Raw genomic sequence first — 22660 nt, 5'->3', positions numbered from 1 at the left:
TAGGGCTGGCAGGGAAGTAGGGGTGCTGGCCAGGCAGACGAAGGAAGTCTGCACGTTGAGGCAATGCTAACAGTTAGGACTAAAGCTTTAGATGGACCTGTTTCACTCCACGTTTCATGACTCTGACTTTTGCTTTTTTATGTGTAGTATTGCTAGAAACAGCTTGTGGCTAGTAGCAGGAGGACAACCTCAACCAAGTGACCTATAAAAGGACCCTCTTGTCACACCTTCCTCCTGGCTGCAGAGGTGGTATTAGAGCACTTCTCATCTTAGTATGGCTTATGGGCACTCCAGCATTGATTAGGCAAATATTTAACAAGTAGTTGCTAAAAATAATGACTACTCTTTCCTGCCTGATGTGGGCTAGACACTCCAACTGACTCCTTCTTTCTCTGTGATTGTCTCATATTTATGGCAGCAGGACTCTATGTCCTGTACCTTACTGCAGGGAGGGGATTGGTTATGGTCCTACCTCTGAACCAAGAATTGAGTAGTTGTCTTAAGGCTGCTGCCCTACTTCCTTTTCTAACGGTCTTTATGCGGGTAAGGTGGGACCCGGCAGCAGCTGGCAACCCAGGACTGGATTAAATCAACACCCAAATGTGTCAGAAAGTTTGGATGGAGTCCAAAATGTGTTTGCCAGCCAGGATGATTAAGAACCCACACCTGGTGCCAGAGTGCAACATAGACCTGCCAGCGTACTTGGACAGATCTGTGGCGCTCACTGGAATCTATGCTCCTGCTATAGGGAAGTCCCAGGGGGCTCGGCCCGCAAAGTCCCACTTCTTCAAATACAAAGATTGGGTGTTTTTACGAGATGCATCCTGAAGTATGAAGGGAAGAAATGACATAATGTCTGGGATTTGCTTTACAAATATTTAAATATAAGAACTTCAAAGAAAAAAAAAGTGATACAAGGGGCTGGATGAAATGTGGCAAAATTGTATTATTGAATCACGATATTCGATGAATAGGGATTTATTGTGCTATTCTTTCTAATTTTGAATATTTGAACACTTTCAAAGTTAAATCTGTTTAAAAAGTTAAATTGATCATTACAAAACTCATAAATCTTGCAATAAGTCTATGCATAACTTTGCATACTACCCACATCTTTGAGAGGACAGCAAGAAATAGGGAGCCACACTATGTGGAATCTGATTTGGATTTCTTTTCTACCCAACCCCAACAACCCCCAGCCTGTGCTCAGGACCCTCATTTTGCAGTGAAAAGATGTCAGGACTGGGGCTCAAGAAATCTGGATGCAATTTTGGTTTGTTCATTAACAATGAGACCTTACATAAATTGCTTGCTCTGGAGCTTCTTTCCTTCCTCTGTAAACCTGGGATGATCCTGTAATAACACCAGCCTTGTGGGTTATTGGAGGACCATATGAAATAAGGTACCTTGTGAAGTGTTAAGGAAGTGTTATCAACACCAGCACCATGACCTTGGACCAGATGGCCAAGTGCTCTGACCTCAGAGTCCTCAGTTATGAGGGCGGAGAGTACAACAGCATTCCCAAGGCTGTGGGGGAACCACCCAGGAAACTTCTACAGCAGATTCTGCATTGCAGCCTAGTTGGGGGACAGCTGAATTAAGTAATGGTAGTGGTTCTTTCATATTCTACCAGTGAAATGGCTGTTGGGGGATTAGGAGTCTGTTGTGCCAAGTTATTTGGATGGCTAGGTACAGGTCACAGTTTTGGGGTAATTTCATGGTGATAAATAGTTAAAGAGAACCAAAATGAGGAGGTCTGGTGTGAAACAAGGTCCTTATAGCTAGGAGTAAGCACACAAATTAGGAGAGTGGAGGGGTCAGCTGTTCTGCTCATGCAGCTGTTATGTAAAATGACTGGTAAGGGGGGCTTTCCTAAGCTACCTGGAAGAGCTTATAAGCAAGAGAGCACTGCCTCAGGTGAGAGCAGCACCCATAATTTCTGCAGTCTAGGGGCCCTTTGGGGTGGCTGGTGGGAGGTTGGGCCACATGTGTAGACTGTGGTCTACATTTTTTAGCCATAGAATTCCTAAAATAGGCCTAAGATACAAATGCTTAAAGGGGCTGGAAAGGCAACGGGAGTGAATAATATATGGGTCCTGTATAACATAAGGAGTGGTGGAGACTGTGGCAAACTGGAGAGCCTGTGTCCTGTTTAAAGAGGAGGGCCAGCTCTTGGCATGAAGAAATTTGAGCCTAGGATCGCCAGATGTTCTGATTATTCCACAGAAACTAGAAATCTAGGTTTTTAGGCAAAATTTCTGGAGTTTTAAATGTTGGATTATATATATATATTAAAAGCCTTGGAGATATATATGTGTGTGTGTATGTGTGTGTGTATAAATAAATAAAAGCCTTGGATGGAGGCTTTTATATATATATAATATATTCATTATATATATATTATATATATAATATATTCATTATATATATTATATATAATATATTCATTATATATATTATATATATAATATATTCATTATATATATTATATATATAATATATTCATTATATATATATTATATATATAATATATTCATTATATATATATTATATATATAATATATTCATTATATATATATTATATATAATATATTCATTATATATATATTATATATATAATATATTCATTATATATATATTATATATATATATAAAGGCTTTGAGGCTGGGGGCTTTAGGGTTTGGCTCGAAGTAAAGAAGGTAAGAGCACGAATGTGGGGAACATTCTTCCAGCTGTCCTGGAGCTGATAGGGGCCGGAGGACAAGGCCATTTTCTTTCCTGGCAAGGGTGCTAGTGCAGTGAGGTTGAGTGAGGTTGAGAGTGGGCAGGGACGCACATCTGGAAATGTCTCTAACTTATTTAGGTCAAGGGTCCCTCTCAACTCCCTACTCCTCCCAGTCCTGTCTCTCCCCAGGAGCAGGCTGGAGGCATTTCCTTTACCTAGTATTTCACTCTTTCTCCATAAGTTCAGCAAGTGGAGCTGACAGCACCCCAGGGGACTCCTACCATTTTCTCAGTCTCCAGGGAGATGCCTCCTGAATGAAAGGATCTAAAAAGAGATACACACACATTTATATATACGCCTTCCTGTTCTCTCAAGCACCAGAATATTTTCTGCTCTGTGCTCCCACACTCCACAGCCTCATTATCATCTCTGAGATTTTTCTCTCCTTCCTCATACCACTGCTTCTGCTGCCACCCCCACCACACACACACACACACACACACACACACACACACACACAGTTTCCGCTGTTACCTCTGAGGGCTAGGAGAGTTACTGAGAAGAGAGGAGCATTTCTAGAGCTTCATCTACCTCAATTTGGTCTCAGCCTCAATGTGTGAATACCAAGAAAGCTATTCCCAGAAATGTTGGAGGGAACATTGCTCTTTCCCCAACCCTGTTCACTCTCCTCCAATCCTCCCATCAATCACTGAGCCCATCACTCATTTCAAGCCTTCTTTTAAACCTAACTTTCTTCAGTCAAAGACAGCCACAAAAACTTTGAGCTCCTTTTCCTCCCCCCCCACCCCACCCTTTGCTCCACTCTCCTATCCCCCTAGTTAGGGAGACTGTACTGGTTTTTCTATTTTTCCCATTGGTGAGATACAAAGCTAACAGTAAGACACCACAGGGTGGTCAAAAAGTCAGATACATTTGTTTGTAAACAGTATTTTAGTTACTATCCAAATAATATGCTAAATGATTTTCTTCAACCTCCAAACCCCTCCTCAGGTGAAGCATCTCTAAATATAATGCAACGGATCCAATTGTTAATCTGAAAAGTACAATAAAAACACAACGAGAGCTCTTCTGCCATTGCTACCACCATCCTTGGCACAACTCACCTTGCTTGGATCTTCCTGGGAGAATCCACTGCCATACACCACCATGACGAACTTCACAGTAGACCAGATCGGGGCCATCATGGAGAAGAAGGCCAATATCCGAAACATGTCCATCATTGCCCACGTGGACCATGGCAAGTCCATGCTGATGGACTCGCTGGTGTGCAAGGCCATTGTCATTGTCTCCGCTGGTACTGGGGAGACCCGCTTCACCAACACCTGGAAGGATGAGCAGGAACGCTGCATCACCATCAAGTCAATAGCTATCTCCCTCTTCTATGAGCTCTCAGAGAATGACTTGAACTATGTCAAGTAGAACAAGGATGGTTACGGCTTTCTCATCAACCTCATCAGCTCCCCCAGGCATGTGGACTTCTCCTCGGAGGTGACTGTTGCCCTCTGTGTCACTGACGGTGCCTTGGTGGTGGTGGATTGTGTATCTGGTGTGTGCGTGCAGACAGAGAGAGACGGTGCTGTGGCAGGCCACTGCTGAGCGTAGCAAGCCTGTGCTGATGATGAATAAGATGGACCGGGCTCTGCTCGAGCTGCAGCTGGAGCCTGAGGAGCTTACCAGACCTTCCAGCACATTGTGGAGAATGTCACTGTCATCATTTCCACCTACGGGGAGGGTGAGAGTGGCCCATGGACAACATCATAATCGACCCTCTACTTAGGACTGTCAGCTTTGGGTCTGGACTCCATAGTTGGGTCTTCACCTTGAAGGAGTTTGTAGAGATGTATGTGGCCAAATTTGCTGCTAAGGGCAAGGGCCAGCTGGCGCCTGCTAGGCAGGCCAAGAAAGTGGAGGACATGATGAAGAAGCTGTGAGCTGACCTGTATTTTGATCCAGCCAACAGCAAATTCAGCAAGTCAACCACCAACCCTGATGGCAAGAACTACCACAGATATCCTGCCAGCTCATCTTAGGCCCTATTTTCAAGGTGTTTGATGAGATTCATGAATTTCAAGAAAGAGGAGACAGCAAAGTTGACTATGCCATTGGCCATGTGTTCTTAGGTCTGGTGTCCACTGGCCTGAAGGTCAGGATCATGGGGCCCAACTACACCTCTGGGAAGAAGGAGGACATGTACCTGAAGCCCATCCAGAGAACAATATTGATGACGTGCTGTTACGTGGAGCTGACTGAAGATGTGCCTTGTGGGAACATGGTGGGTCTGGTGGGCATGGAACAGTTCCTGGTGAAGACTGGCACCATCCCCAACTTTGAGCATGCCCAAAACATGCAGGTGATGAAGTTCAGCCTGAACCCCATTGTCCAGGTTGCTGTGGAGGCCAAGAATCCAGCCGACCTTCCCAAGCTAGTGGAGGGGCTCAAACAGCTAGCCAAGTTAGACCCTATGGTGCAGTGTGTCATTGAGGAATCAAGGGAGGATACCATTGCAGGCACTGAGGAGCTGCACCTGGAGATCTGTCTGAAGGACCTGGAGGAGGACCATGCATGCATTCCCATCAAGAAAGCTGACCCCGTAGTCTCATACCATGAGACTGTCAGGAGTTGAATGCGCTCTGCCTATCTGGAGAACTCTGTCCAATTTCTCCAACAAGCACAACCAGCTGTACATGAAGGCACGGCCCTTCCCTGATGGCCAGACCTTGAAAAGGGCGAGGTGTCCACCTGCCAGGAGCTCAAGCAGCGGGCCCACTATCTAGCCAAGAAGTAGAAGTGGAATATGGCCAAGGCCTGCAAGATCTGGTGCTTTGGCCCAATTTCACCAGCCCCAGTGTCCTCATTGACATCACCAAGGGTGTACAGTATCTCAACAAGATCAAGGATAGTGTGGTAGCTGGCTTTCAGTGGGCCGCCAAAGAGCAGGCTCTGTATGAGGAAAACATGCATGACGTGCACTTTGATGTGATCCTGCATGAGGACGCCATCCACTGTGGGAGTGGCCCGATCATCCCCACTGCCCGGTGCTGCCTTTACACTAAGAGGCTGACCACCCAGCCCTGGCTTATGGAGCCTATCTACCTTGTGGAGACTCAGTGTCTGCAACAAGTGAAATTGGTGGCATCTATGGAGTCCTGAACAGGAAGTGGGGTCATGTCTTTGACAAGTCCCAGGTGGCTGGCACCCCCATCTTTGTTGTGAAGGCCTACCCACCTGTGAATGAATCCTTTGCCTTCACTGCTGACCTGATGTCCAACACTGGTGGTAATACCTCCCCCCAGTGCATTTTTGACCACTGGCAGATCCTGCCCAGGGATCCCTTCCACAACAGCAGCCACCCCAGCCAGGTGGTGGCCAAAACACGCAAGTGAGAAGGCCTGAAGGAAGGCATCCTAGCCCTGGATAACTTCCTGGACAATTTGTAGGCAGCCCTCCCCTGCAGCCCACCACCCTGGATGGGACTGAGCACAGCCCCTGCACACGGCTGACAATTGACCATAGCAACAAGCCCTCACATTCTCCATGACACCTTGAGACTGTCCAGACACTGATGCTCCACCTGACAGGTGCTGGGACACACTCAGTGCCATCACTCAACATGAACTCTTGATGCCATTTCTTTTGATATTTATTTCAAGATTTCAGAAGCAACAGAAATGCCCTGACAGCAGGGACTTATTTGGCCAGTGGGGAAGTGGGATGAGACACTCAACACTTTTTTTTTCATTTCAGAAACTCAAATGTCCAAAAAAAAAAAAAAAAAAAGAAAGAAATGAAAGAAAAAGAAATATTAATGCACTAAGAGGTTTATTTTGGGTAAATGGCCCATAGTGGATTTTTTTTTCCCAGAAAGGGGGAAGGAACAAGCGGGTAGACCTTTCTCTTTGGACAGAAGGTAGAAGGCAGGAAACTTTGTGTGTTGTCACCATGAGCACCTCCAGCTGTATTAGTACCATTAGAATAATAAATTTGATATGGTGGTGACAAAAAAAAAAAACAACACTATAAGAGTATCCAAAAATCTGGAAACATAGATAAAATTGTGTATTCATGGTACTTGTTTAGATTAAGCCCACTATTTTAAATGAAGCGATTCCTCACCTGAAATGTAGTTGTAATTGAAAACAGAAATATAAGTTTCTCCTGTGCTGTCTGACATTACAAACACCCTGCATATTTCCATGTGATTAAGAAAACTTAACAAGTGGACAATATGATTAGCACCCATTCCCCATATAGTCTTTGGAGCTAAATGGATTAACATAAGAGACATTTATCTACACATAAATCCTCCCATGAGGATGACCAATTCAAATTCAGAGTATGTTTATAATATATTTATCAGGATATACCAAAAATAAAGATGATTTTGAATTTTGCATTTTAATGAAATCCTAGAGACTCCAATGAGAAGCCAAGTAGAAAAGGGTCACAGTGTCCTATTTCTATTTTTCTCTAAAAATAGAATTCCTTTTACATAAATATTCTATCTGTATTACACAATAAATCTAAATAAGTGAGAGAGAACTTGTGCTCAGAATCTTGTCACCTCAGCAGAGCTAACTTTTCGTTTGACACTTCTAGCTCTGGTGAGTAATTGCAATGAGTACAGTCTCCCATTTTCAATTAATACTATCTCAGAAGTGTGTTCCATGTAGCTATGTAGTCTTTGTAATTTGAATTTCAATACCTATACCATATTTTTAATTATTCCCCAGTTGTTGGGCATTTATTTTATGATCTTTTCCACAATAATTAACACTGTGGCTAATTCTTCATTTATTTAGCTTTTTTCCCTTATGAATTATTTCTTTAGAGCATTCTAGGAAGTAGGATTAAATAAAGGTCAAGGCCCTAGATGTGAAGAGGTTTTTATTTCACTCAGTGACCAACGGGTTTGAGGGCTCTGCACATGGCCTCCCACCTTTTCCATCAGAGACAGACAATCCTCTATCAGAGGTTTATCAAGTGGCTGCAGTCCCCTACTAGAATGCTAGGACAATCTCAGAGTCAATTTCAGAAAAATATAGGCTTAAATATTATGACCTTTAACCCATATAAGCTTGCTTTATGTTGCTACCACATGATTCTCAACAAAAAGTAACACCAGCACTTTCAGATTATAATAATTTTGCTGAAAAAAAAAAGTGACCAAGGAGTGTCATTTAGAAAGTTGTATGCCCCATCAATAACTGTAAAATTTGCATTTCTTTTATATTAGTGAGATTGAACTAGTTTTCATATATTTACTAGTTATTTCTTCTTGAATAAAATGTCTCTTTCTTTCCCCAGCTCATTTACTGGTAAGAATCTACTATTTTTGTATAAACATTTTATATAATAAAGATTTTAAGCCTTTTAAATATGTGCTAATATTTTCCAGTTTATTTTTTTAATATAATTCTAACATTGTATTAATAAGCTATATCCACCTCCAATTCTCATAGTATTGCTTCAGAAAGCTTTGGATATAGACTTTGGTTCAAAGGGCAATTTAATTTGTGTAAATCACTAACATACATGTTTTCAGAGACAATAACACAAAATTGTCAAGTGTTGGGATTTTTATAACAAGCCAGGATTAAATGATGGAAATATCTTTGGTCAATGCTAAATTTATGTAGTAACTCTTTTTTTTTTTTTTTTGTATCATATAAACAGAATAATCAATTAACATAGGCTGGAACTTGAGGGAACCTCAATGTAGGTCATGGGGTTGGGGCTTGGGAATGTGGAGAGACAGGAGCTGGGCCTTCCTGGGATGACATGAGATAAAGTCATGTGGTTTGGGATGGACAGATGACATGTGGACTGGGAAGAACTGAGTTATGAGGAGTTTCTCTTTTCTGTCTTTCTACATTCTCTTCTCCAACCCCTTTCTGATCACCAGATCAGATATCCATAGGACGTAGTTTACAAATAGTTTTAGTGTCTCCCTTCATTTCCTTTCTCTCTTCCTCTCTTCCCAAACTCCCTTACTCCTTTTCCTCGTCTTATGGCAAGACAGTGGAGTCAGACAATCTGGATCCAGGCCCTATCATTTGATTTTTTTTTAAGATTTATTTATTTGAGAGAGAGGGACAGAGAGAAAGATGATATCAAGCAGACTCCACGCTGAGCGTGGAGCCCAATGTGGGGCTCCATTTCAAGACCCTGAGATAATGACCTGAACCGAATCCAAGAGTCAGATGCTTAACTGACTGAGCCACCCAGGCTCCCTGCTACCATTTGATTATTACTTGACTTTTGCCAGGTTACTTTTTGAGTCTCAGTTTCCTCATCTGTAAAATGGAGACAATAATAGTACCTATTTCTAGAAGGCTTCCATGAAGATTAAAGAAGATAGTGTTTAAATGCTTAACACAATGTGGTAGACTACTTTATTCACAAATATTTGATGCTCCCACCTGGAGGAGGATTAGATTCTCCAATCCTACTGATGTCAGCCCTGGCCATGAGTCTTGATTTAGTCAATGAAATATGAATAGAGGTGACATATGACACTTTGAGGCAGAAAATTTAAGAGCCAGTACACAGTTTGCCATGTTTTCTTTTCCCTCTGCTGTAATGACCAACAATGTTCCAGCCAGAAACTGTTCTATCACTCTGAGTCTCAAAGTGAAGAGGATGTAGAATAGTCACAGTCAACATGCAGTGGGCATGTAGCATGGGCAAGCAAAAAAAACCTTTGTTACAAGTTATAAACCACTGAGCTTTGGGGGTTGTTTGTTATCACAGCATAACCTAGCCTATATTGATTTATAAACACAGTATCTGGCATATTTAGCTTATATAATGACTGGTGAGCTCTTAGCCAAGGTCCAGTGCTCAGATAGGCATAAAAAACATTTGAGTTCTGACCAGCCAGAAAGGAGTGTCCTTGATCACACATAGTAACAGCTTCAAAATACATGAAGTTAGAACTAATAGAACTGCAAGGAAAAATAGGCAAATCCACAATTATAGTCAGAGATTTCAATACTTCTATCCCAACAATCAACTGAACAAATAGAAAATCAATAAGGACATAGAATATTTGAACAACAACCAATTTGATCTGTTTGACATTTATAGACTATTCCATCCAACAATAGCGAAACACACATTCTTTTCAAGTGCATACAAAGCAATCATCAAGATAAACTATATTCTAGGCCATTTAATAAGTCTTAATTGAAATCATTCAGAGTACATTCTCTGACTACAAAGGAATTATAAATCAGTAAGAGAAAGATATCTGGAAAATCCCTAAATATTTGGAAATTACACTACACAATTCTATACCTGTGTACCAACGAAGAAACAGGAAAACTAGAAAACATCTCAAACAGTATGAAAATGAAAGCACAATGCAGCAAAATTTGTGGGGTGCAGCAAAAGCCATGCTTAGAAGAGCTATACCTTAAAATCTTGTATTAAAAAAGAAGGTCCAAAATCAAGAATCAAAGCTTTCAACTTAAGAAGCTGTGAAAAGAAAAGACTTTATTTTTTTATTTTTTTTAAAGATTCTATTTATTTATTTGAGAATGAGAGAGAGCACATGAGAGGGGGGAGGGTCAGAGAGAGAAGCAGACTCCCTGCCGAGCAGGGAGCCCGATGCGGGACTCGATCCAGGGACTCGATCCAGGGACTCGATCCAGGGACTCCAGGATCATGACCTGAGCCGAAGGCAGTCGCTTAACCAACTGAGCCACCCAGGTGCCCCGAAAAGAAGAGACTTTAAACCAAAGCAAGCAGAAGGAAACAAATAATAAGAGCAAAAATCAATAAAATAAACACAGACAAAAGAGAAAATGAATGAAACCAAAAGTTGGTTCTTTGAAAAGATCAATAAAATCAAGAGACAAGAAGAAAGAAGACACCAATATTATAAATCAAAGAAAGGACATCACTACAGATTCTATAAATATTAAAAGTACAATAAATTTATCAATAAATTTGACAACTTGAACAAATTTCTTAAAAGACACAACATTGATTCAAAAAGAAATAGAAAACCTGCTTAGCTTCATATCTATTAAAGAAATTAACTTCCTAGTATCTATTTTAAAAATTGAAGTCCTAATCTGAGCCCAAGTCTAGACCCAGAGAGCTCTACTAGTTAATTTCATCAAAAATTTAAGGAAAAATATGATCAGTTCTACATAAAGTCCTTCAAAAAATAGAGGAGAGGAGGGTGCCTGGGTGGCTCAGATGGTTAGGTGTCTGCCTTCGGCTCAGGTCATGATCCCAGAGTCCTGGGATCGAGTCCCGCATTGGGCTCCCTGCCCAGCGGGTAGCCTGCTTCTCCCTCTTCCTCTCTCTCTCTGTCTCTCATTAATAAATAAATAAGATCTTTAAAAAAAAAATAGAGGGGAGGAAGGAATATGTCCCAACTCATTTCATGAAGCCAGCATTACTAATATCAAAACTTGTTAAAGATCTAAGAAAACCACTAACCAATATCATTCAGGAATGTACATGCAAAGATCCTTAGCAAGATATTAGCAAATTGAATCCAACAGTATTAAAAATTATACTATACCATGATCCAGTAAGTTAATTCCTGGAAAATGAATTTCAAATCAACCACAAAAATCGGTCAATATAATTCACCATATTAACAGAATAAAGGAAAATTCAATATGATTATCTCAATCGATAAAAAGCATTCAATAAATGTTCCATTTATAATAAAATCTGTCAGCAATTCAGGAGAACAGAACTTCCTAAAGCTGTAGATGAGGACATCTACAAAAGTCTGCAATTAACATCATATTTAATTGTAAGAGACTGCATGAGAAAACATGGGAGAAAATCTTTAAACCTGGGATAGGCAAAATTTCTTAAAAATAAGGGAAAATCATAAAGAAAGTGATAAACTGAACTTCACTGAAATATAAAAAACCTCTGTTCTGAGATAATATTAAAGAAATAAACAGATAAGTTAAAATTTGCAAAATGCACATTTCTTTTTTTTTTTTTTAAGATTTTATTTATTTATTTGAGAGAGAGAGAATGAGAGAGAGCACATGAGAGGGGGGAGGGTCAGAGGGAGAAGCAGACTCCCTGCCGAGCAGGGAGCCCGATGCGGGACTCGATCCAGGGACTCCAGGATCATGACCTGAGCCGAAGGCAGTCGCCCAACCAACCGAGCCACCCAGGCGCCCCGCAAAATGCACATTTCACAAAAGACTGGTATCCAAAATATATAAAGAACTCCTAAATTCAATAGTATGAAGATAAAACAATCCAATGAAATGAACAGATACTTGACAAATGAAGATATATAAATGGCCAGTAAACACATGAAAAGATGCTCCATATCATTAGTCTTCAGGGAAGTGCAAAGGAATACCATAGTGGATCACCACTACATATCCATTAGAAAGGCTAAAATTAAAAAGACTGAAATACCAACCACTGGCAAGGACATGGAGCAATTAAAGCTGTCATACATTGCTGGTAGGAAAACAAAATGCTACAAATGCTTTGAAAAATAATTGGGTACTTTCTTAAAAAGTTAAACATACACTTATCATATAATCCATGAATCCCATTCACAGTTATTTATCCAAGACAAATGAAAATTTGTATCACTATATGCCTATACATGAATGTTTGCAGCAGCTTTACTCATAGAATTCAAAGGTGCAAACAACCCAAGTGTCTATCAACAGATGAATTAATAAATTATGAGATACTCATAGAATATTACTCAGCTATTTAAAGGAACTACTAACACATGCAACAGTATCAACGGTCAAAAGAAACTAGACATAAAAGAGTACATATATATGATTCTATATGGAATTCTAGAAAGGCAAACTCTATAGTTACAGAAAGCACATTATTTGCCTAAGACTGGGAGTTGTGGGTCAGGGAGCCTGAACTGAAAACAGGTACAAGGGAACATCTTAAGGTGATGAAAATTTGTGGTTTCTTGACTGTGGTTGTAGAATGGTTGTTATTTACTTGTTAAAACTCATTAAACCATAACTTAAATTGGGTGTATTTTATGGAAATTATACCTCATTAAAATTTATCTCCTTAAAAAAGTTACAGATAGTGGTTTAAGGGCACACACACTGAACCTATCAGCTTGGGTTGGAAACCAGCTCCCACTTTTACTAGTTGTGTGACCTTGGACAAATTACTTAAACTCCCTTTGTCTCAGTTTTATCACCTGTGGCAATAGGATAATAACGGTACCTACTTGGATTGTTATAAGGATTAAAAGAATTAACACACATAAAGCTCTTAGGTCAAATGGCAAGTATTAACATTATTACTGTAATTTTTATTGGTCACCTGGCCATTCACAGAAAGGCCCAAATATTTGAAAATGGCCCACTCTGTGTTGTTTACTCTTCATCACATCTTATTCATTGTTCATCTCCAGTATCAAGCACAGGATGATAGACATAATGGGTATTTGATAAATATATTTTTTTAGTGGATGAACTGTTTAATGAATAAACACTTATTGTACATGTTGCATAAAATATATAGTGATAGAGAGTTTCTGTTTGGGGTGACAGAAAAGTTTTGATGATGGCTGTACAACATTGTGAGTGTAGTTAATGCCACTGAAATATATGGTTAAAATGGCATATTTTATGTCTATTTTACTACAATAAAAGAAAAAAATGTGTATATACCTAATGAAAAAGAACCTACAGCTTTGCATTTCAGCTCTGCAGAGGCAATATATAACCTCAGAAGAGTCATTATAATTCTTTTGTCTATGGCTTAAATGTGGAGGAAGATGTTCATTTGTAGTGTCCTTTAAGATCTTAAGATAGGGATATTGTGAACATCTTGACGGAAAAAGTGAAAATTTGGATCTACCATGGGGTGCATTAATAATCAAAAAAGCTTGATCTATCAAGCATTTGTCTAGTAAGGTTAAAATTTCCACCAACTAAACTACAGCTTACTCCCCACACTAAAGCTATAAAAATATAAGAGATTCAGCACCTGTTCGTAAAATTATGAATTGAAATATCTTGAGTTCCGGTGTTATGTTGCTCAATAACTATATGATTAACATTCTTCTTATTTCAAACTTATGTAACATGATTTGCTTGCATATCTTGAATACTTCTATAAAAATACCAATTTTGTTGATATAGTCAGTATTTAGGAAATGTTCTCCAACTGACAGCTTGAAAAGCATCATTAGTTTATTTCAGACACTTCAAGCACTTGAACGAGTGTTCATTTTATGGTTATAATATATTTACCTGTTCCTCCTTCCCTTCATGGAAATTACTTAAGAACTAATGGTGTCTAATATGATTAGAAGTACATAAGAAGCACAGAGGAAAAAGACTTTTTAGTGGTTAAATTAGTTTTGACTAGAATGTAGTTATACTTCCTATCATAAAGCCAGAAAAAAAAAGATACTCAATAGTTCCACTCAAAAGGAAAGTTTTATTCATTTCTTTCCTCCTCACTTCTCGCTCTACTGCTGCATGGCAACCACTGGAGAAAAGAAGAGGCGTGTTAGATTCCACGGTGGCATCTGCACTGACGTAGAGCAGTGCTCTGCCTCCTGCTGTGTAGTTTGGCTCTGGTAGACTATCTAAACTTCCATTACCTTATTATCAAAATATCACCATGGTAAGAGTTCTCTCCCCCAAGGAATCTAATTCACTTTACAGTTACTAATCAGCAAAGAGGCACAGGGAGATTTTTTTTTTTTTAAGAAAAGAGCTAAATGAACCACGTGTATTATTTTCTTTACATAGGCTAAGGCTTTGAATAAAATAGGGGTGGGAGTTTGCAAGATATATTAAATATTTCAAAAAGCCCAGTAAAAATTCTATCAATACCAAGACAAAGCTACCTGGCCCAATTTTTGGCTTCTAATTTTCATAGCATGCTGATTAAATGCTCTAATTAGGGGTTATATATGTCTAATTAGGAATGGAAAAGTAAATTATTACAGGATAAATGTAGTTTGTTTACTGGACAGATGTTTTTTAAAATATGAGGTCCTTATAGGAAAAGGATAATAAAACAAATCCTTGGTGATGAAAATGATGGGAACCAGGAGCCTATACTAATTATTTGGTAAGTAGTCATCTTTCCATACTGCTGCTGCCTAAGTATTTATTATTTGTGATTTATACCCTACCATTTTCTGAAAACATTTAAATTGTCTCATGCTAGCTAAATATTCTTTCAATATTTTGGTTACTCTCTTACTTGCCCAGTGAGATGGTAGAATCCCTAAGGAAAAGGAGGACCAGTCTTAGATGTCTCTCTGAACTTCATTCTGTTTTTCTAACAGGCATTTTCTGCACAGAGTAGGTGATTTCACCTTGCCCTACTCACTGACGAATGGGTTGTTGGAGGAATTTTCTGGTCAGATCCATCCATTGCCCTATTTCAGCAAATACTGAGAGCCTACTGTGTATCAATCCCTGCACCTAATGTTAAGTGTAATTAGGTGAAGGTAATACACATTAAAGGAGTAGGCAGAGTGTTCAAGGCAAAGGAACAGTTTATGCAAAAGGCATGAGGCAAGAAAGAGCTGGGCTGGTCTAGGGAACTGAAAGGACAGCAGGTTTAAGTTCTGTGGGTGCAGGAGAGCACAGAATGAGATGAGCTTGGAGAGGCTAGTAAAGCCAAATCACGCATGGCCTTGTAGGTCATGAGTTTACTCTCTGATTGTCCTGGGTGAAGAGACTAAGGCTGGGGCAAGGGTGGTAAGAAGTGTGTCAGACAAATCAGTTTGGAAATCAGGTTTGGCTTAGACCAAAGTGGTAGAAGGAGAATGAAGAGAAGTACATTTGAGATTTATTGTGAAGGTAGGAACATAGGGTTTGCAGATGGATCAGATGTGGGAGATAAGGGAAAGGGAGAAGTTTCTGGGTTGGGCAATTGCATGAAATGGAGCACCATTTACTGAGTTGGAAGACTGGGAAAGAACAGGTTGAGCTGGGAGGCCTTGAAAGGGAATCAAGGGTTTGGTTGGGGCTATGTTATGTTTGAAATGCCTGAGAGACATTGAGTGAGAGGTCAAGTTAGTAGTTACATTTACAAGTCTGGAGCCTATTAGATATATTGTTGATCAACATATATTGATGGCATTTAGAGATATATTAGAGGAATTCCATATTTTAGAGATTGAAGAGGAAAATGTAAGGAGACAGAGAGGAACAGGGAAAGGAAGTAGAAAGGAAACCAGAATGTATAATGTACCAGAGGTCAGGAGAGGAGAATGGTCAGCTGAGAAGTATACAGCTGATGCTACTGAGAAGTGAGCAGGAGGAGGGTAAAGTGACTATTAGACTGGATGCCACCAGGGCCACTGGAGGCCTTAAGCAGGCAGTTTCAGGAATGTGAAGGATACTGAAGACAGACTGAAGAGCAGGTGAAATGGAACAAGTGAGTGTGAGACAGTACAAGCAAATAACTATTTTGGGGAGTTTAGGAGAGCATATAAAAAGGAAATTCAAGAGAGACAGATTTGGGGGAGGCAGATGGGGCTGAGACGAACTAAATTTTTAGGTATAGTGAGCTTCAGGTAGCTGCAGAGCATCCAAGTGAAAATGTCTTGGAGAAGGCAGGATTATGACTTGAGAGAGAGTTTTGGAACCATCCATGTGCAAAACTGGGACAAGAATCTCTGGCCCAGATGCCTTTTTAATGAACCTTGTCAATGTTCAAGGTCTGATAGAAAAAAATTTAGCACATAATCCCTCTTCCAGACATTCATCTTGGACTACTCAGCTCAGCTAGTAATTACTCTAAATTCTCTCTAGAATCTACAAGCCACCTTAGTCCTTTACTTGGCCCTTCAGGATTTTTCTGTAAACTAAATTTCTAAAGGTAGCATTTCTGGGCTCAAGGTATGTCTTGAACCAACATGTCAGAGGGCAGCTGTACCCTGTTAGGGACTATGGGAAGCTGTAGAAAGCTTAATGAGATATGCTGCCTCTCTTTGTTCCTGCTGTGAGTGGCACGTTCCTTCTGCTGATTTCTGCAGCCTTTGCTAGATAAATCAGGAACTTAGTCCCTCCTGGGGTCAGTTATTGTGATATCTGGGCCATTCTTTCAATATTGGGAAAAAGAGAAGAGCTATGAAAATCAGAAGAGAAGGAGGGCTTTTGGAAGTGGAACCCATTACATATGATTGCCGAGAAGTTTCTTCAGCACTTCGATGAAGACTTTTAAGATTCCTCATGGGAATGCTTTCTTGTGAGAGTAGCACACAGGTATATTTTATAGGCTTCTTTTCCTTTTTTCAAAATAACTTTAACATACACCTCCTCAAATAAGTTACCCTCTTATATGAACTGATTCATTTGTCAATAATAATTGCAGAAGCCAGTGAGTGGACTCACTACTCCAACAAGAACACAAAGTGTGTTGTGTTTCAGCTTAAGTATGTGGAGAAACAGTGAACTTATTCTTGTTCTAGTGACATACATTGACTCACATATGGTTTCTCTGTGTCCTGAGACTGTAAGTTCAATGGAAAGGGGACAGGGACACAACATGGGCAGAATATAAGAGATGATTTATAGTATACCAAAAAAGGAATATCTTGTTATATTAGTTTCCTAGGGCTGCCATAACAGAGTGTCATAAACAGGTGGCTTAAAACAACAGAAATGTATTATCTCTCAGTTCTGGAGGCCAAGAGCCCAAAATCAAGGTGTCACCATGGCCTTGCTTCTTCTAAAACTTGTAAGGGAGTCCTTCTTTGCCTCTTTCTAGCTCCTGGTGGTTGGCCAGAAACATTTGGCATTCCTTGGTTTACAGCTGTGTAACACCAATCGCTGCTTTCATCCTTACATGGCATTCTCTGTGTCTGCACATGGCCATCTTTTTTTTTTTTTTAAGACACCAGTTATATTGGATTAGGGACCTACCCTACTCTAGTATGACTTTATCTTAACTAATTACATCTATTTCCAAATTTTTGTGACACTATTTCCAAATAAGTTTACATTCTAAGGTACTAGAGATTAGGACTGCAACATACCTTTTTTTGAGGAGACACAAGTCAACACTTAACACTCATAACTTTTCACAAGAGAGTCGGAGGGAAGGAAAGACGGAGAGAGGAAGGAAAAGTGGTAGTTATGGATAATGGGTTAGGCAGCTACTTGTCCCCATTACTGTTTCCAGACCACTACTTCCTTACTCTTTTATAACAAAAAATTGCATCCTAGGGGCCCCTGTTATTTGGTTACACTACCCTCTCTTCCTTTTTTTCTGGTAGATACTGTTATATACTGACCAATTACTTCTCTCCACTAAATATTGGGCAGTGGTTCTCAAACTTTGTTGTATGTTCCAGATCACCTGGGAACTTGGTAAAAATATATAGAAGCCCAGGCCCTATCCTACTTCAACAAGCCTGTGTCTGTATCTTTTAATGGCTCTCTAGGTGATTCTAATACACTTTGAAGTTTGAGAACCCCTGGCCTTGGGCACATGGCTTGTAGTCTTTCTACCCCAACATTTGCCATCCACAAAGTGACTCATCCAACACCAGGTCTCTCATTTCTTGAGCTATTCACCCTCAATGACCTTCTATTCCACTCCATCACAGCCTGCCACTCCCACAGCCACACTCTGGACCTTGTCAGCATTATCTCACTAATCTGGAGTAATCAGTATTATAGGGAATGAGCGCAATTCTTGAGGGCGGAATTACAAGGTAAGTTCTTTTTTTGCTCCCAGTTGCCCTTTCAACTCCCTCTCTAAGCTAGTTCTTGTTTTGTTTTCTTTGTTATTAGAGCAGAACACTAACTTTTCTGGTTTTCAGGTCATAAAAATTCTCCTTGAACACTCAGTCACAAGAATAGTCTCAGTGCGATCATTAAAATGTTCAACAGAATTTGAGCCACATTCAAAGCTAAAGCTCCTCTCCTCCCTCATCTTGTTACTGCTGCTCGCTGGAAAGCCTGTGGAGGGAGAAAGGAGTACCTATGTTTGGTTCTCTTCCCTCTCCACCCTACTCTGGAGTTCAGCTGCCTCTGTATCCTCCAGGATTGGATCAAGAGGAGAGTGTCAAAGTTTCACTTGGTTGTCATGGACACAATCCACCATGGCAGCCTTTGGGATGGTAGAAGTCCATTGCTTACTCTTTCCTTCGATGGCCATTTTTGTGAGTTTTGAGGAGATATTTCCTACTTGGAACACTGCAGTAAGCTCCCATGATGGAGGCAATGTCTCTCACCTCCTACTGGCTTCCCACAATTTCTTCCTCAGCCCCTGGCCATCTGGTGCCCATTCCCTCAAGCTAGTCATGGAATCTGGGATAGCTCCAGACTGGTTCCTGCCATAGGCCTCCATGAGCCAGGAGAAATAGTCACCCACCCTTGTCTAGCTGCTGGTGGATATATAGCCTGTTCCCAATGCAGCCTTACATGTCCCCCACCCCATTCCCCTCACATATACCTAATTTGGTCAGAGCTTCTCTTACCAGCCCTCACACTCTTGAGACTCAAGGAGGCACATTTGAAGCTCTTCAGATGGTTTCCTTAAAGCATCTTTCTCATGTCATTTGAGAGAGGAACACCACTCCCTTCACCTAGGAGAGAGGGGAAGAAAAAGCCTAGGTACTCTAAAAATTCTCCAAAAAACACTTGTCTTTCAATTTTTCAATTCCAATGCTTGCACACACTCCAGGTGGGTGATGGATTAAGGGTCACCAGACTAGTTTGACCATCTCTTTGCAGGTCTCACATAGGTGATATAATGCCTCATTATAGCACCTTTTGTTTTCTTTTCAGTCTTTAGAGCCTTAGCCAAAACTAAAACAGAAAGAGCTCCAAATAAACATCCTGTTTACACAGAATACTGCTCCCTAATTTAGAAAATGGCCAGTTTGTTGTCAAACAATTCTCACTAGCACCATTACTTGACCTCAAGGGGACCCTTCTCTGATTCATGGTCCCCTTTACTTTCTCTCATCACTAGCCTTCTCCTACTTCCCTCACTGCCAAGTTAGATTTCATAGTCCATACTTTCAGTACTTCTCTTGCCACCATAATTTCCTTTGTCTCTTTATCGTTTCATAACATCAGTCTGGAAAAACTTAAATCTTGGATGAACTCAACAGCTCATAGCCTCCATGCCTGCATCCAGGCAACTGTGCACCACACCTGAGAAACACAAAAGGGCAAGTTGATATGACTATAATTTTCAGGTCACTAGCTCTGGGCCCTCAACTCAACACTGCCAACAGTTCTATTATATTTCTTTGGCCAACTGGCTCTCTTGGTCTCAGGAAGGGTCACTTCATGTGTTCCCCACAATTCTCAACCTCTAATCCCCTACCCTAGTGCTCACTCTCAGAAAATAACTTACCTTTTATATCCTGGAGAATACAGAAGTCATTATCTTAAAACACCTTCTCCCTAGCAAATTTACTACCCAACCTACACCTGTACCCATCCTATTCTCTTCCCCTCCTGTTAAAATAGAGATACTCTTTAGTACAAGAACAACTCTGTTCCTTTGGATCTTATCTCCTCCCACCTTTTTTGGAACTATACACCATTAATTATCCCTTCTTACAATTTCAACCTCCCTCTTTTGGATTCTTATCAATATCTAAACATATTGAAGTCTACCCCATCTTAACAAACCTGTTACAGCTTATACTATAAAGTAATTAACTATATACCACTATTGATCTAAGTATTTCATATAAGCAAATTATTTAATCATCACATTGTCCCATGACATAGGTAGTATTTTTATCTCCATTTTTTTTAAAGAGGAAACAGATTCAGAGAGATTACATAACTTGCCAAAGATCATACAGCTGATGGATAAAATGGGATTCAAACCCAGGCAGTTTGGTTCCACAGCCTTTTCTATTCACTGCATACCCTGTTGGTCTGTTTTTATTGTCTATTGTTTCTCTAGGTTTTTTATTGCATTGTCTTGTCTCCTCATGAACTATTTCCTTCCTCCCTCCAACTTTTATTATGGTAAGTTTAAAATTTACAGAAAAGGGGCACCTGGGTCAGATGGCTGGGTGTCTGCCTTCGGCTCAGGTCATGATTTCCAGGTCCTGAGATCAAGCCCCACATTGGGCTCCCAGCTGGCTCAGTGGGGAGTCTGCTTCTCCCTCTCCCTCTGCCTCTCCTCCTGCTTGTATGCTCTTTCTGTCTGTCTCTCTCTCAAATGAATAAATATAATCTTAAAAAAAAAGAAAATAAAATTTACAGAAAATCTGCAAGAATAGTATAATGAGCACCTCTATATCCTTTATGGAGACTCACACACATATCTATGTATACAAACACATACACAGGCAGTTACACATGGCATGATTCAAACTTCTGTTACCACAGTATACCAACTATAATTGCATTAAGTACAACTTCACTGCCAGAGCTTCAGTCTTCAAATCACCTTATAATTAACAGATGCCCATCATGATCAGTGACAGTGTCTAATCACAACACTTCTTTCAAAATTTGTCAATGATTGGTCACTGCACATCTGTTAGTCAGTTCAAGCACAGACAGCAAAACATGCAATTGTGTTGCCTCCTTTTCTCCCAGTGATAAATTCACATGACACTTCTTTAAAAAGATTTATTTATTTATTTTAGAGAGAGAGAAAGAGAGAGTGCAAGCGGGGCAGGGGGGGTGCGGTGTGTGCAGAGAGTGAGGGAGAGAATCTCAAGCGGACTCCGCACTGAGTGCAGAGCCCGATGCAGGGCTCGGTCTCATGACCGCAAGATCATGACCTGAGCTGAAATCAAGAGTCAGATGCTTAACTGACTGATCTCACATGACACTTTATAAAATAATATTTGAAAGAGAAAATTGGCCAAAAAAGAAAGTGCAAGAAAGAAAAGTGATAACACTGAAAGTGAAATTTGAATCAAGCACAAATGGAATTATAGAAGAGATAACATTGGGAATGTTGACACTGCTACCATTAGAAACACTCTAGATATGCAGCCAGAGGAACTTACTGAATGCAGAGTTATCAAGATTAAGGAGGAAAGTGATGACACAGGCTCCTACCTTTCTGCTCCAGAATCCCTAGCTTATGGATCCCATCTTTATATTTCCCACACCATGTTCACTTTTGTTTTCATCATGAGGCTCCATCTCCATTCTATGGTAGTATTCTAGGAGGAAGAAGAAGAAATGAAAGGTGTGTCTATATATGTTAAGGAAAAGAAATGCTTTTCTAGAAATCCTCATCATATGTCTAGAACTATATGCCATGGCCACTCATAAGTGTATGGGATCTTGGGAAATGAGTTTTTTGGCTAGGTACCCCACCCCCCACCCCAAAAGTATCAGGCTCTTTCTGAAAAGAAAGGGGCAGTAAGTAGTATCTGCTCGCCCTTCTCATATAAGGAATATTCATCCCCTCCCCAAGAGAAACGATCTCAAAGTCTTACATCCAGTTACTATAATGAGCTCAGAGTCCAGGATCCAGAAGTTCCAATGATATGGAGTACTCTCAATCAACCATGCTCTAGCAACCAACTTTTAAAGAAAAGTTATTTGTCTCAATACTCCTAAAATAAGTAATGGTAGATAGACAAGGTACAGGATGTTGGTAAAAGTCCCATTCAGGAAAGGGGAAAATGGGAAACACACAGTGGTGACTGGTCCATAGAACATCTCCAATCCTATTGGATATCTATAGCAAGAAATCTATGCCCTTGGACAGTTAATCTGTCAGTTCCTGATTCTGTTCAGTAGGAGGACCTTCCAATTCCATTTCTTCCAGGGGTCATATTTGAGGTGGACCTTGTAGAAAATACCTTCTCTGGAGCAGTAAAATTTTAACAGTCTGAGCAGCCTAGATCCAAGAGTGGTGAGTCCAGAATCTGGTGCCATTTTTCTCTTTGGGGCAACTGACATTCTGAAAGTCATAGTGGAAAGGCTGAGAACTAGCTAGAGTTTTCAACTGCC

At 40.2% G+C, this 22660-nt stretch overlaps 1 pseudogene; it reads left to right on the top strand.

Moving 5' to 3' along the window:
• The first annotated feature begins 3856 nt into the window (after positions 1 to 3856).
• On the top strand, positions 3857 to 6207 carry LOC123862909 (elongation factor 2-like; annotated as a pseudogene).
• The last annotated feature ends 16453 nt before the right edge of the window (positions 6208 to 22660 follow it).

The sequence above is a fragment of the Mirounga angustirostris genome, unplaced genomic scaffold (genome assembly GCF_029215605.1).
Source record: "Mirounga angustirostris isolate CCGP_5_RB_7025 unplaced genomic scaffold, mMirAng1.0.hap1 SCAF_1, whole genome shotgun sequence".
NCBI classification, from domain to species: Eukaryota; Metazoa; Chordata; class Mammalia; order Carnivora; family Phocidae; genus Mirounga; species Mirounga angustirostris.
Note: the sequence above shows the minus strand (reverse complement) of the source record. Positions and strands in the feature narration are given on the sequence as shown.